The sequence below is a fragment of the Anser cygnoides genome, chromosome 1 (genome assembly GCF_040182565.1).
Source record: "Anser cygnoides isolate HZ-2024a breed goose chromosome 1, Taihu_goose_T2T_genome, whole genome shotgun sequence".
In the NCBI taxonomy this organism is placed as follows: Eukaryota; Metazoa; Chordata; class Aves; order Anseriformes; family Anatidae; genus Anser; species Anser cygnoides.
The window spans coordinates 118,407,919-118,424,125 of record NC_089873.1 but is presented as its reverse complement, the minus strand read 5'-3'; the positions used below and the strand labels follow the sequence as shown (position 1 = coordinate 118,424,125).

General features: G+C 42.5%; 1 protein-coding gene across 4 annotated transcripts in view; it reads right to left on the bottom strand.

Moving 5' to 3' along the window:
• AGPAT3 (1-acylglycerol-3-phosphate O-acyltransferase 3) overlaps nt 1-16,207 on the bottom strand; it is a 91,551-nt gene that overhangs the window by 47,782 nt on the left and 27,562 nt on the right. Inside the window, exons 2-3 of one of the 4 annotated variants that reach the window (XM_066979694.1) lie at nt 3,151-3,271; nt 2,545-2,624 (exon numbers count right to left, since the gene is read on the bottom strand). The exons of 1 other annotated variant lie outside the window; for it this stretch is intronic. The gene's annotated coding sequence lies outside the window, so the exon portion shown is untranslated. Of the gene's footprint in view, nt 1-2,544; nt 2,625-3,150; nt 3,272-13,884; nt 13,904-16,207 lie in introns of those variants that run through there. 2 more of the 4 variants (XM_066979689.1, XM_048065826.2) reach the window with 2 other exon arrangements.

The following is a 16,207-nucleotide window of genomic DNA, read 5'->3' as shown; positions in this document are numbered from 1 at the left end:
TAGTCCCTGCACAATCCAGCTCCATGGTGCAGCTATTTTAAATGAAACAGGCTTTAACAGCAAACTTGTTTAAAGCTAAGCTTTATGCAAGGCAGTCTACAGAACACATTCATAAAGCTTTAAGAACCTAAATTAGAACTTAAGTTGCAATTAGGCACCTGCTCCTAGAAGCAGCAGTTACCAAACTCTCTTGCCTGGGGTCTAGAGACTCAGCTTATGGGCCTTTGATTTCCACTGATTCTCCCATGCTCGGACTGGTCCGTGACCACCATGGCAGGACTGAACAGTGCTGGGTCCTGCTCCCAAGCACAGCCAGCATCTTCTGATAGTGCTGCTCTTTCCCTAAGCCTCCTAGGGATCAAAACTTGGAGTCGTGTAGTCCCACTCTCTTCATAGATCACGAGGACTGAGTGCTTCACAAAACACAGCCAGTACACTTACTTCTTCCAAATGAAAATCCTAAGGAGAGCCACCCTCTGTTACCTCTCGGCTATATACAGGCTCAATAGTTAGAGTCGATATACCAAAGCGAAAGAGATCAAAGCAGTATTATATCCCCATCCTGAAAGAGTTCAGAGCTACAGTTCCCACCTGGCAGAAGAATGCTCCACGCTATAATTCACATATAAAACAAACAAACGTAACTTCTCAAGTGCTTCTGGAAAAGAAAAACTAACAAAGAAAACTAAGTGCTTCTGGACTACCAAAGAACACTAGGCCTTTCTCATTTTCAGTATCACAGCTCAGGGTGCTATTAAAACAGATAGGAGGGAATGTTACATTTGTGTGTTGTGAAAACTAGACTCTTGGCTTTAAAATCATCCCACAGACTAACAGCAGGGAACGTGTCTTTGGTAGCAGCGTTTTAGAGTATCAGTCTGCCAGTGAAGAAGCCTCTGTTTCATAGGTTTCGAAGCTGCCTGTTACGCTGGTAAATTAAATATGAAAACAGAGAATGCAATCAGTTTTCCAATGTACTCTATGTTTCTCCTTGTTTTAACTAAAAGAAACTCTTGAAATTGCGATTGTCATTACTGCCTTTGTGAGCTGCTTCTTGTTGTAGCCTGCTGGATCTTTGTCTTTGCAAATACTTTTTTTTCCCTGTGACCCCCAACTAAATTTATATTAAAAATGACTCTTCCAACAATTGCTACAAAATTGTCATGCTGGCAAGCCTAAGAAAGAGAAATCTCCCCATGAAGACGTGCAGTAAGGACAAAAACAGCAGATGGTACCCATAGGGCCTCTGCCTATGCATGAGCCTCAACAGGAAGGGACATAATGGTACGAGAAATGCTATCATAATTCAGTCTCCCCATAAGTCAGTCCCTCACCTCTTTGAGTGCGTGCCTGCTGGTACCATTTGTGCTTTGCTTCATGAAATGGAGATTTGTTCTGCGTAAGAAGTGTCCACTGGGACACTGAAAAGCTCTCAGTAAAATTTCTCTAATCCATATTAATATCTATCGACCCGCTCTGGATTTATCTAAACAATCAAGAAGGTGAAGGAATTATTCATGGGATTATTCAACCCATGCAGCTTCCAGCATGGCCATCCACCTTATTCAGGACATTTCATTTCCAGACGATTCCTCCTTGCAGGCTCTATCGACCAGAGATAAAAGACCCAGGCATATGCTACACAAGGGGCACAGGCACCAGGCTTTGCAGCCTGCAGGGCTAGGTGCCTGAAGCCCAAGTTCCCTCTTCTCCAAACAGAAGCAGAACTTGAAAATTCAACAGCCGTGCACAGTTCATACAATCCTGTCCCCCACCAGCATATTTTTGCTTCTCAGTAACACTTGCGTCAATGGCTTTTTCAGGCCTTACACAAAAAGGAGAAAGGCAAAAATTGGAGCCATATAAACTGAAAAATAAGCTATAAAACAGCAAATCCACAAAAAATAGGCTTTCACGCATTGCTGGGGTATTGCTTTTGCACTGATGGCAATGAGCGCGAGTAAAAGCATTCTGCAGAACCAGCTTTGAAAGTCGCTGGTCACCACCACAGTGTAACAAGGCTTTGTTCATCTGTGTCCCTTCACCTACCAAAGCTGCAGATGGTCAATATTAATCAGATTCAGGTGTGATAACTAAAGTGTGTGTAAAATTTTGATCCAAGAATACCTGGGGCTTGCAGAAGTGGTTATTTGCCCACCCAATATAACCTATGATGAATGCTTTAGCATTTTTTCATAGCAGGAAAAACTACAACTTCAAATGGAGTATACCTTTGCATGGAGTCAGAAAACATGCCCTGAACACAGTCTATGGATGATCCAGTAGGTATTGCTCTGTGAAACTGAGCTTTGAAAAAAATCTCACAAAGATTAAAGTTTTGTGGGAGAAGACTCATCCTATAATAGACCTTGAAACATCATAAAATACTAAAGCAACACTGCATGTGTGTGCAAAATCACCAGGAGTAAATTGCTTTCTTATAAAAAAGCTATTAATAGCCCACAAAGAGGGCAGGGTATCACAGAGATCATCATTAAAATGTCAACATCTGACACTAGACACTCCAGGGTTTTAAAATCTTACCCTGAAAAACTGTCCTATTGCTGTGTCAGTGGGGTCTCATCAGCCTTCCACTTTTGCTGTCACCTTTTATGCATGAGAGACTGCAAAAAAGGTCAAAAATAAGAATTCTGTTGCTGTAACTTCACATTGTTACATGTTGTTATCAGATAAAATTTAAGAATGTTTGGATTAAAGGCAGCCCAGTCTAAGATGACCCTAGAATCAGCATTCAAAAGATTTCTAAGAAGTTTGTAAGAAGCACTTCAAAGCACTGTAAGGCCACAGTTCCCCTTTTACACTTCGGGGGGGAGGAGACAATTTAGCATTTATAGAGTCCTCTAGAGGTTTATTTGTGGTTAAGTCTTTGCTGCAGTTACTACCAACAGATACAGCATTCAAGAAAGCGCGTGAGCGAACACTACAGCAAGCACCAAGCTGAAGCGCAGGTTTCATCCCTAAATTAAATACCAAGAGTGGGAGACGTTTGATGCCTCTCCTAGCAATTCATACAGATCTATGAAAAGAACAGGATTTGCACTCTTTTTTTTTTTTTTTTTCCTCTAAAAGCATCTTATTGCTACAGACAAAATGCAAATACAGAAACGTGGGGGAAGATTTCTTTCTTACCACCACCACTGCGGACCACTTCTGGCACCTGGCAACTCTCAGAGTAACAGGAGAATTCCCATCTCCTCCCTCCAGGGAAGTACCACTGCTTATGTTTCAAGAGATTTGCTTTCTCATTTGCCTATAAGCAAAAAAGACATTCTTCAATGAATCAAGGTGAAAATACTTTGTTTAAAAGCAAAATACAATGCAAACAACACAGAGCTGCTAACCCTGGTCACAAATTCTTTAACTCAACCGCTCTCTATAAATATTACCCATCTTTCTCTCTCTTTGGGGAAAAAAATAAAAAAACAAAAACAAAACAGAAACCTCTTCCCATATACTAATATTACACCCTGCTCCACAGGTAACAACTACTATTGCTTTCAGAAGGTCTGATCGGCACATATCTATGAAATTAAAAGCAAATGTTCTCAATTTATATTTAGTAGTGAAATTGCAGCTCCTATTCAGGATGGAGAAGGGGCTTGCATACTTAAGGACTAGCCTACTTTTCCTAGCTTTACTAATAAGCATAACAAAAGGTATTTCTTTTTACCTACAAAACCCTGTCTTGATAGAAGTTATTTGAAAATGAAGCAGAAGCAATTATTCACTCTCAAAACACACACTTAATCCCTATATTTTATTAAGAGCAGTTTTTTTATGATCCTGAAGCAATTAAGTTAATCATTATTTAATTTTAGATTTACTGAACTGAAGATTTACTTCAGACACAAGCTCACTTTCTACATAATTTAGTCTCAGTAATTAGAGATGTACTTTACCCAGAGGTGGCTTGTTTAAAGTGTTTTATGTAATTTCACAAGCCTTACAAGCTCGGCAAGGTTTGTGCAGAAATATACAAAGTTTGTTAAACCTGAGTTTATGGGGGGGGGGGGGGGGGGGCATTTTTAGACTGAAAACCTGATTTTCTCAAAAATAATAATTAATAAAGGAAGAAAAAAAGTTCTTCAAACACCTGCCCTGCAAGTTAGATGCATCACAGAAGGGAATACAAAGCATTTCTCAAACCCACCGCTACCTTTACCAAAGATTAAAGCCGTAAGAGCAAAAATGTTCTTCTCACACCATTTGCTTCATTTACTACTGATTTTAACCAGGGTGTAGGGTCTACAGGAAGAGGTGGGTTTCTGAAAGAACTCCCAGCAGATACCTGGCACTGGAAGTAATCAGTACTCAATCCCTTAGACACTAGCAGAGTGCTGTGACAGCTGTATAGGAGGAGCAGAAATACAGACCGGGCATGTAGGATCACATAGTATGTATTTACCCTGGATACCAAGCCATTCAAAAACTGCTTAATTCTGACCTAGTTCTGACAAATTTGTGCAGCCCTCACGTTGACACCAAAGCACACTAGCAAACACTAGTTAGCCATTCAGCAACTAACGGGCTACCTCGGATTTAGGTCTGTATGCAGTTAATGACTTCGCTGTCTGCCAGTCCATCTGGGCTGGCACCGCTCCCTAGGCCAGTTTTCTGTCAAAATGCATTCGCTGGTTCTTGGAGCAAAGGGTACCACCATCTTTTGCCATTGTCATTAGAGACAAGGAAGAGAGATGACCAGGCAAGCATTTTAAAGAGATACACCACTTTTTGCAACTCTTTCTCACGCAAGTTGTCCAAGAAACCAAAGCACAATTGCTCAACACAATTAAACCCAGCTATTTTCAAACCAAGAGATCTCATTCCCTCCAAATGTGGAAAGTGTAGATTCATTTCAAGACTTTAATATTAGTGCTTTTATGATGCAGTTTGACTTTCTGCATAGAAATGACTACAGAACTCATGAGCATGTGGCATCAATGGCACACAGGATTTCACCAAAGACTGACGGAGGAAAACATGAAGCTACAGACAGACTAAGACATAACAGGTTTGCTGAAGGGAGATTACTAAAAATAAGTGCAAGTAATTCTCAGCTATCTGGATCTCCAGAAAACATTGAATCATGCTTTTCCATGTGGTGGTACATTAAGTAAACAAAGTTGGAGACCAGTAGAGGAACAGTGACACCAGGCCCAAGAGAGATGGTGACAGACAGCATGGAAAGAAAAAGTTGCAGACATTATCGAAGTTACTAATGAACACATTAAACACAAGCCTAAAATCAGTCTTTTGGTTCATTTTAACCAAATGATGGTGTACGTACAAAAGTAAAAATAAAAAATGACAGCAGCTGATGACAAAGTTGGGAAGCAATTTCAACACAAATGTGAACTGAATTGTCATACAACAGGCACCACAATCTCAAAGGCTGGAGCCATACAAGCGGGATGGAGACACATTAATGTACAAAGCACAACCCCATATGTAAACAAGCAAGCCCCAGCCAGACGCTGGAAGATGACCAGTGCCTGGAGCAGAAGGGCCTGGATGTGCTAGCTGATCCTAGCACAAAACACCTCAGTCACCACCGAGATGCAGTTGTGAAAAATGCACGTGCAATCCTGGGATGCATCCAGAGGAGCAATTCCAGCAAGGACAGGAAGTACACGGGAGGCCCTGCTAAAATCCCATCTGGACTACTGTACAGGAGATGTGGCCCATGTTCAAGAAGGAGGATCTAGAACAAGCAAGTCTGAAGGAGGGCTTCCACACTGCGAGCATGCACGGAGACCTGCATGCATGGCTGAACGAAGCGGTTTACAGCAGGTGCACTTGCCCCCTGTTAGACAATAAGGATAAACATCAGGGAGGGGAATAAGCCAGAAAGGCTGCTGATACCAGAACAAACTGCCATCAGCTGGCCAGGAGTTAGCTTAGGCTGCAACCTAACCAGAACAGCAAAGCTGTCGGAGAAGCTTTCATGACCATGAACCTACATGTTTAAGGAGGCCCGTTATATTAATGAGTTTATTTATCATATTTACAATACAACACCTGCTGCTCTTTACAGCTCCAACTATTTTTGTGGCTGTCCTGTCCAAAAACTCGCTGAAGGGTCTATAAAACAATCACCAAGATCGGCTGGTTCTTAGTGCTGGTTGTGGGAAGTTGGTACAAGTGTGGGGGTTACAGGAACAAAAAAGCTGACTTAGAGGGGAGGCTACAGAGCTCAAGTAACGTTCCCTACACATCAAAAAAGCAAAAAAATCCCCTAATTTAAAATAAATAAAATTTCTAAAATTATTACAACTCTCAAACATGTGTACAGTAATATAAAGTGCTCATTATAAAAGCTCAGCATAAAAACATTTAAGTCCTACTTCCCAATATCCCATGCTAGAGCAATCTGCAGAACTGATACAACAAAGCATGCTACAGGTCAACAAATTGCATTGCTTAAGCCAAGCTGCTCCTTGGAACAAGTACTTTTCCTGCTTTTGAAGTGATTCTTGAACACTGCCTTCATGGATTTCAAAGGGATCTTTGCCTTTTCACTGCATTTGTATGGTTTCTCTCATGCAGACATTCCACTAAAACTGATAATGCTAAGGTCAAAGTTCCCATAATGAAAGACTGCAACTGGTAGAATAATTTGTTTCAGTACTGAAGCAAGGCAGTGTTATGCAAGAAAACAGGATTTGAAAGCAAGTTTGGTCTGACACTTTCTACTGTATTGGTGCCTGCACAAGTATTTGAGCCCTAACATAAGAGCCTTTCAATTCAGGATCCTTATCTTCTCCACTTTTTTTTTTTTTTTTTTTTCAAAGTATAACCATGGACAAGAAACTGCAAATATATCAAATCTCTGTTCTGATGTCTGCCTAGACTGAACACACACACATCTAAGCAATACATTGAGCAAAGAAAAGTCACATTCAAGCACACACGTTTTTCCATTTCAAAAAAACTCTTCAATTAAATATACACGTGCACGCTTAAAAGCTGATGCAGTTTCTTTTGCATAGCACCTTGCACTGAATTCAATATAACAACCCCCAAAAACATATCTCCATTAGCTACCCTACTAACTCTACTTTGAAAATATTCTTAGCATTCCAGCATTCAGGACATACAGGACTCAGAGCTGAATACATCCAGCTTTGTCTTCAGCATCATCTCACAAGGTCAGCACTTAATAACCATACAGGTATCCACTGAAGGGCTTCAGCAAATTATTTCTTGTCACCTTCCTTCTACTGTGACCATCATATCTTAGAAAGAAAGCACCTAAAAACTTAATTCTTCACTAACAATAACTGGAAATGATAGACCCTGAAAGTGCTTTCAGAAAGAGGTCTTCAGTCACAGTAGAAAAACTCGGGCAGTATCAATAAAGGTATGAGGGGTTTAAAACACTTCATGTGAAGTGCTGTTGTTCTGCCCATCCAATGCATAACTGAACTGTAAATCTTCTTGCCATGGCTGCTACAGGTGGCTTAAGTAGACTGAGAAGAGAGGAGCTAGACTCATTAAAGAAATGGAAACTATGAGATGACAGAGAAAATACCAATCATTGTGTTGGCTGTAAATCCTTCTACAAGGCATCCTTTATAAGCAAGGCAGACTACTGACCTACATGGACCAACAACAGATGCTCTCCCCTTTCAAGACAGAAATTAGACTTCCGCAGCAAACAAAGTATTTAATTTTCCAGTACAACCTGCAACCAAACCCTTCAGTTTTGAGCTTCTCTGTAAGACGGAGAACAGATAAGCAAAGTGAAGCAGGTGAATGCATCTGTGGCCTCTTAATTCTGCAAACTTCTCTGTTTACCCACCACAAGCGAGCTTGTGTACCAGCAGAAGACAAGTTACATCTAATCCTGTCTGTAGTTTTCTGTGGAGCCAGGGCTCTGATAGATAAGCATCCTCCAGCATTTTCAGCTGTGACAGCTAAAACATTACTGCCCTCTTTTCTATGTCCCAGCCTTCTGCTGGGGATTACTGCTTCATAACTGGAACATGCACCTGAACCTTAGCTGCCCCAGTTCACAACTAAATTGCTTAGTTTAAACCCCTGATGAGTGTGCATTCTTGTCATGACTCTTATTTGTTTATTTAAAATATATATATACAGCAGCTGGAAAATTATGTTGGAGTTTACTCTGATTAAAAGCCTACATAGGTAGATTTCTGCCTTCATTTCATGCCCTGTCCCAATCATGGGGACCAAGAGTCCCAGCACCACATTCAGAGTGAAACCTACAGTGCGCTGATGAGGCTGCACAAGCTTTTCTCCCAATACTCTGAAATTTTTTTTGGTGTACAGTAGATTTATAGATAGCTTTTAGAGCTGTACATCATTTAATGGCCTTCAGTCTGGGGAAAAAAAATAAATCTCAAAACACAATTCTTCGTAATAAGTCACTAATGAGAAGAGATTGATTGCTAATTTTTCTGCTCTGCACAAGCAGACTTTCCAGGTACTTTAAATTAACTATTTTCTTACGGATTCACTGATAATTTTAATCTGAAGGAGTTACCTTGTGGGATTTGAGATTTCCAGTTAGTATTTGACAGAAATATCTTTACAGGCTCCAAGTTTCTAGCAGTGCCCTTTGGAAAGGCAGCCAGGCTGCATGGGGGTGCCAGCTGGTCCCACCCATACGCGCGCCACAAGAGATCCCTGTGGCTCACATCCCCTGAGTATTCCTCTCCCCAGTGCTGACACAGAGAACTCTGCCACCCTTCTGTGGTGCGGGGAAGTCTATTTTTCCCATCTGTAAAGGACGAAAACCAGGCACAGCAAGGCCAAGTGACTCAGAGACCAACCACGCAGTGGATCCCAAGACTGTAGCCTCCCAAGACCCTTATGCAGACAAACAACATCTCCTTGAGCTCACCTACAGACTCCTCTCCCCTCTCCACACGAAGTACCTTTTAACAAGGGACTGCCACCAGGGTCGTGAGTCAAGCAGGCTTGGCTAAAAATATTCTCTAATACTGTTCCTCACCTGTCTCACTGTTGTCCACCTGATGCTCTGCCTTGACTCTGGAGACACTTCAAGCTTCCAAGCTTCTGCAAAGCACCCACCCCTATCAGCGCTCGCACCAGCAACCTGCTGGCAAGAGAGCCACATCCCAACACTGGGCACGAACCTGCGTGGCAGCTATTTGTAGCTGAGGGATCCTCCTACCCCTCTGTAGTTCTTTTGCTCCTCATGACTAAACTAATTACATGTATTTCTGTTTATTCATAACTCAGACACAAGTGAAATTAAAAGGATATAGAACAGTAACCTACTTAAGAACTTTAATGAACGTGAAGAGCAGGATTTAGAAATAAAATGTATTCTGAAGCACTTGCAGACCTAAATAGACATTTATTCCCTGCCCAAAAGCCTTCACAGTCTGCATTAAGAAAGTAAAAGCCTTTTAAAGAGAGCTTTAAAATTCTGAACTTCTGCACGTAAGATCTGAATGGGCAACGGTGAAACTAGCCGCATTTGCTGTCATGTCTCATTCAATAGCACAGACAAGGAAAGTACAGTTAAACACACCTGTATTCTGAGAAAAGTGTTCTTCTCTGTTACGGGTGAAGTTATTTCAGTGAAGGAGATGATAATTTTGCACGCATCAGCTCTTCAGGATCTCAGGAAATCAGATATGTTCCACATACTCCTTTCCAAGCAAAAGTGGCCAATAAGATTTTTTTTTCTTTTTCAAATACACTTCTTCAACAGAGCTAAATGCCACAGCCTAGTGTTATGTGCTCCAGAAAAGTTTGTGCCCTTGGCCTTTGAACTAGTGTCCCCCCCCACCTTGTTTACACATGGGAAGTTTTTTATTACTATCTTTATAGTATTTCTAATTAATCAGAAATACATAAATAAGATTTCCAGAAGGCTGATGGAGCTTGAGCTAATTACAATCTAAAACAACAAGGTAATTCCTAACAGGATGCATTATCTCTACGTTGTCCTAGCTTGGACTTTGGACTTGGCCAAACACAGCAAAAGAGTAAACTTTTTTTTTTTTTAATGTTAAAAGCAGAGTAAAATAACTCAAATAGAATAGAGTACAGCTGCAGAGGCAGAAAATGAGTATTTTATTAACCATACACGAGTGCAGCTGACAAGCCCGCCAGCGGGTGACACAAAGCCCCCTGAGGGGCTGGGGCTGCCCCACCTGCGGCAGGTGGAGAAGGCCTCACCACAGCCCTCCCGCTGCTCACGCCAGCCCCGCGGCTGGCACAGGCAGCAGCAGGGCCCCAGCTTACCCTGGGTGAGCGTGGCCAGAGCAGGTGCCAGCTATTTTTAACGCCTAAACCGTGATATACATCTGACCCGCTGTTAAGTTGGAAAGGGAGAAGTGGCCGCAGCAGTGGCAGTGGGGAGGCAGCAGCACCGCAGCGAAGGGATGGCAGTGGGCAGGATGTGGTGGTCATGGTTTGAAACACCCAGGGGGCTGCAGAACGGCCTGCTCCCCACAGCCGTGCCAGGCTGGCTTTAAAGAAACTTATTTTCATATAGGAAAGATGGTGACACACAATCACATCACATATGTGGAGGAGAGAGGGGAGCAATTGCCAGAAGCCTTTACAAGCAGGCCAGGTTAATATCTGTCAGGAAGGAGGGCTGACACCTCCTGGACCCCTCTGACTCCCTGTGTTGTAAGTTAGCAGCTGCTACACACCTGCGAGATGCCAAAAAGCCTCAACCCTTCCTCCCTGAGCATCATCCAGTGCACAGCCCCTTTGGCAGCGGCAGGAGTAGCAGCATGCACCTGCTCTGGCTAATCTCAATGCTTCTGGACACTGAAATGTATGCACCATTTGTAAATAAAGGAATGTGGGGCTGAATTAATAAATTCTGAAGTCCTACCTGGCCGGACACTGAAGCAATAGTCTAATCTTCAACTAATTTAAATACATTAATTGATTCACAAGTTTGTTCTTGGAACAAAGATCTCTAAAGGCTATTCAAAATGTACTCAGTGGCAAACTGTGTGCAAGGAATCATGTCTGCAGCAGATCATCTGCAAACTGAGAATTACTTCAAAATCCATTTCAAGTATATCTTTCTCCTGCTCTGAAAAATCTCAGCTTCTAAGATTAGAGATCTTTTGGAATATTATTCATCTCCTCATCTCACACTTAAAAGGAGGCCAGAATCCAGACTGCATCTGAAGCCATTCAGTACAAGCAACTTTCCTATCAAGGGACCATCTTTTCAGTGAGATCTATTATATATCTCAGTGTTTGACTGAGATATTTAGTATCTTTTTTCCATAAACACAAGAGCTGAGCAGTCTTCTAATCTCTGAGATTGTACATGCCCATATTCTACAGCTACAGTAATTAAACTAACTTCTCGTGCCATCACCCACACCAAGTCTTTTCAGCATCTGGTCTATTCCCACATCGCAATCTTAAATCAAACCAAGATACGCTATTCTCTAAGATGAGATGACTTGTCTCTCCCTCAAAAATCACTGCAGCCAAAATGATTCTGAGCAGATCTGAAGCATCTTGCTAAATAGCCAAAAGGTCTCTTTTAACGAAAAAAAAAAAAAGAAGCAGACGTCAATGCTTGTGGATATTTTTAGCACCTGAGTTGTTCTATATTTATTCCTTTGTCTCTCACTGGAGAGGAAAAAAAAAGCACGATCCCTGATGAAGCATTACCAGGAAACATATTCTACTGGAAAGCCTGCTTTATGAATCTTAGCTTGATGAGCACTGCAACATGCATATCACACCACCCATTCAACCATACTTACCTCAGGGTTACGAGTATACACAGAATAACATTTTCTCAGTTACAAAGAGGTGCTCAAAAAAAAAAAAACATAAAGCAAACTCCTGAGCCTAACCCTTTTGTCATTCTATTTTGATGCAACACCTTGGTCTTATGCTTAAGAACTGCTAACTTGAAGTATTTTGAATGGTGTAAGCCACCACGAGCCTGCCCCCCATAAAAAAATCTCAACAAACCTTATGGGATAGCTATTAGAAGCAAAATGAAAGCACCACCTCCAGCTCCGGGACACACCATACTTCATCAAAACCTCAAGTCAGCAGTGACAGCAGCATCTTGGGTAATATTCAAGCAACAAAAGATTACTTCTCTCTTCCTTACTCTGTTTCCTTAGAGTTGTCGCTTTCTTGCCCACAAGACTCAGGTCCCATTACCTCCAAAGCGTTTATTCTACCCCAATATCATCATGCCTCTGATCTTACGCAAATTAGCTAAAAATTTGGTTTCAAGGGCAGGATACAGATTACCAAAGGCATGGGTTATTTGTGTGGGAAAGAGATACTTCTGATAGGCAGGAAAAGCAGACTGTGTCAAGGAAGCTATTCCTAGTTGTAGTAAGCTTTCATTAAAAAAGAAAAATTAAGACAGGGTCTTATATCATCAAAAATCAGTTAACATATTTTGAAGCTAATAGCATTTCAATTTCCTGCTCTAGAAAGGTACCTGTTACCCAGCCACAGTTATTTGAAAAGTCTGTGTTATGCTAGGTCTCTTAACATATCATAACAGAAAACTTGGGGTATTAGGGGAAAGACGCTGATAAAATACTTACCCCTGTATATAAATTTCAAACTTCTCTCTCCTCTGACCTTGAAGGACAGTCTTCTTTCCAGACAACCCCTATCTACAAGAGGCGTATCTCCTCACTCAGCCATACTCTCCAAGTTTTTTTTCCAACTGGCATTACCTATGTATTGACAGCTCTCTAATCCCAGAATAAACAAGAGACAGCAAGGGACTCCATAGCATGAAACTGAACCAGAAATGTCTCACTGCACACACTGATATCAAACGAATGAGTTCAGTCAGAGTCAGGTTATTACTGAATTGATGCAGTGCAAATTACTTCAGTTTGCAACTTGCCACAAGGTTTGGAAAATCCCTACTTCTGTACTATAGGCTTTTACAAGTTAGAAGTATATGCGTCTCATTACATCAACCGCAGACTGACCCTTGAATATTTGCCTTTGAAGACCTTGCACTGCATCACTATTGCACTATGGAAGCCAGCAAGACTTTAGTTTAAATTTACACAGTTTTAAAACAAGCTGCTCTGAAGGTTTTTAACTGAGCAAACCCACCTAACTACTTTTTTTTTTTTTTTTTTTTTAAACTTTTCTTCCCCCCCCCCCACCCCCCACCTCTTCCACTGGTTAAAATGTTTCCCATTCAGCTGTGATTTAATTTTTAGTCTCCTGGAGAAAACAAAAAAGAAATAGCTAGCTCTAATTCAAGAATCCTCTCCTCTTAACCATATCAAATTCATCCAAAAAAAAAAAAAAAAATTCTCTTACTATTGCCAGTTCCTCTTTTACTGCCAAAGAACAGTTTATCATTGCAAAGTACCCCAAAGCAAGGCAACAGAAATATCTAAAGTTGTAGAAAGAAAGAAAAAAAACAATCCACAACCAAGTCAAACCCATGTCCCATAATCAACACAAAGTTTGGGTTTGCTCAGGAGTATAGCTGTGGAAGAAGGGATAACAAATTTATTCTTATTTCCTGGATTAGAATCCACTGAGCTCACATTGCAATTCTTTCCCATACAATTTGTCTACCTTTTGTGAACTGAATAATCCCCTTTTCAAAATGGATTAAATTCCAGAGTAAGCATGGCAAGAAAAGTTTGTCCAGAAACATGCATTTTGAGTAAGTTTTTTTTCCTTCTCTCTCACCTTCGGCACTCTTCCCTTCTGCTATATTATTTAATGTCCAAATTAAGCTGTTTTGTGGCTTTTGTTAGTACTCTGGTGTCAAAGTGACCACATAACCTGTGAAACCACCTGTATAACTACTGAAAGCAGTAATATGCAGCTAGGTATAACCCATTTGTAATTACAGACACGGCGTCTCTCACATACCCTTCTCAGTACCGGAGCCCTCCAACATGCCTCTCCAAGCAGAGCCCTGCAGACATCCTAAAGATATGGGCTGATTCCTTAACAAGAGCCAGGGACACCGACTCACAAGGACACATCCAAACAAACAACTTGGGGGGGGGTCACTCCCAGGACAGCAGTGCTGCAGTCCAGAGAATCGTCTCCAACACATGGGCTACAAAAATAGCTTCTTTCAGAGGACTTAAGACTGCAACAAGACCTCCAGCACCTGCCCCTAGTATGACAAGCTGGAAAAAGCAGAAAGGAAAGACAAGCAAGACCATCACTGAGACCCAGCCATAGCCAGCAAAGGCACTGAGGAAGCCGCTGACTCAAGTGACCTAAAACTGTACACTAATCCACAGCGCTGCTCTGCTTTTGAAGGGAACACCTCATAGTTTCTGCTTATGGCACACTGACTTCGGTCACAGAATGATTTTGGTGTGCACATACCAGACTCCCTTAGGATGAAACCAAATCAGAAGATCCACTTAGCGTCAGCCCAGAGCCCACTGGTGACACAGGCATCCAATGCAACAGGCAGGCCGCACCTCCCCAAAGTCCTCCAGTGTATCCCAGGCAGCCAGCAGGAGACTCCGACAGCCTTACGCAATACCTGGAATACCCTCTGCTAAACAGAGAAAAGTGCAAAGGGCACACCATAGCCCTAAGTAGTGTGCTTTTATGTTCAACTTTAACCGCCAGCTCTCAGCTCTTCATAAACCGCTTCATCTTTCACTGAGGCCTCTCTTGCCTCAGTACCATTTCTCTTTCCTCAACACCTGCCCTCCCTCTTCTGCAGCCTTCTTTACTGCTGAATGCTGCCACTTCTTAGTTTTACTTTGAATGTGCTCTTTCCAAATGTCCTTTCCTACAGCAAAATCAACCCCTTCAGCCTCACAGAAGACCCAGCATGGTGACACCTGGAGTCACATGGAGACAGCACTGCTCATCATGCTATGCTGAAAGGCGGCCATGGCATCTCCAGTGCCAAGAGGTGGCCAACTAACCAAGGAGCAAGATTGCTGACTTGGGAGTGCAAGAGGACTGGTAATCAGTGGCACAGATCAAGGGGATGAAGGTTGCCTTCTTAAAGGCCATGGGGGTCACATGTCAGGCATACCCTTGCTACAGACGTTTTCAAACAGGTCTTTGGGCACGACATCAACCCTACCTCCGAACAAAGGGACGTGCCTGCACTGGGGCCAGGGTCAGCACACAGGAGATTCTGTAAAACAGCGCAGCCTCCATCATCACTGCGCTTCCCCTTCCCAGACCCTGCAGGTGGGGAAACATCAACACGCAGGGAACAGACAACTTTTTTCCTTTCTCCCCTGTGGCCAACATCAACAACCTCCTGCATTAACATCTCTGATTCCAACCCAGGTAAGCTCACTGCTTTTCTATACCCATTGCTAGGGAAGAAGGGTGTGTGCACAAGAGTTCAAACAGAATTGCAGTGCACTGATCTTGCATCTGCTAAAAGTCAAAACAAACATCAGCAGTCTGACTGGGAAGGCTGTCATGCCTTTAAAAGCAATTCCACAAGGGCAAAAGACTGCTGTTGCTCATAGCATAGCAAGCAGCTAAACCAGAACGCATCAGTCCACTGTTACCCTGTACAAAAGCATTGCTCAGTCCTGGTGACCAAGCACATGCCTGTTCTGCTCTTCCAGGGCTTCCCACAAAGACCCTGACATTTGGCCACCTACTTCCCCAGCACAGTAGGGTATGTGCTGATAACGTGGTAGAGGCACTACCCACAGCAATGCTTTCAATTTCATCTATGGCTGATGGTGACCATGATTTGGGCTGTTTCCATTTCTTTGGAATGCAAGGCAGGGAGTAGCTCTTGCAGTGGTCAAGCACAGTAACACACTTCCCTTCACTCTGCTCCCTCTTTCATATTTCAAGAAGTGTGAAAACTTGAAAACCATTCACTACATTTGGTCATCGAGGGTGAGCTGCAGTGCTCCAGTCTAATTCCTGATACTTCCCCCTAGTGATGATCCTCCTCCTGCAGATGTCTCCCAGGGTCCCTGGAGGCTCAGCACGGAAGGAGTTGCAGGAAGAGGATGAAAGGGCCTGAGAAAAGACTCACCCACTTTCTCAGTGCCATGAGGGTTCAGTAGCCACCTGTGATTCAGAGGAAATTGGAAATACTCACTTTTTGCGGGGGTAGGACCAGGAAACACGTTCCACCTCAACAAGGCAAGATACGAGGCCACGGCCCAGAAATCCCATTCCAGGGTCTGAGGCCTGCAGGACTGCCAAACGGCTGCCCCTACTGCTTACCTAACGGTGG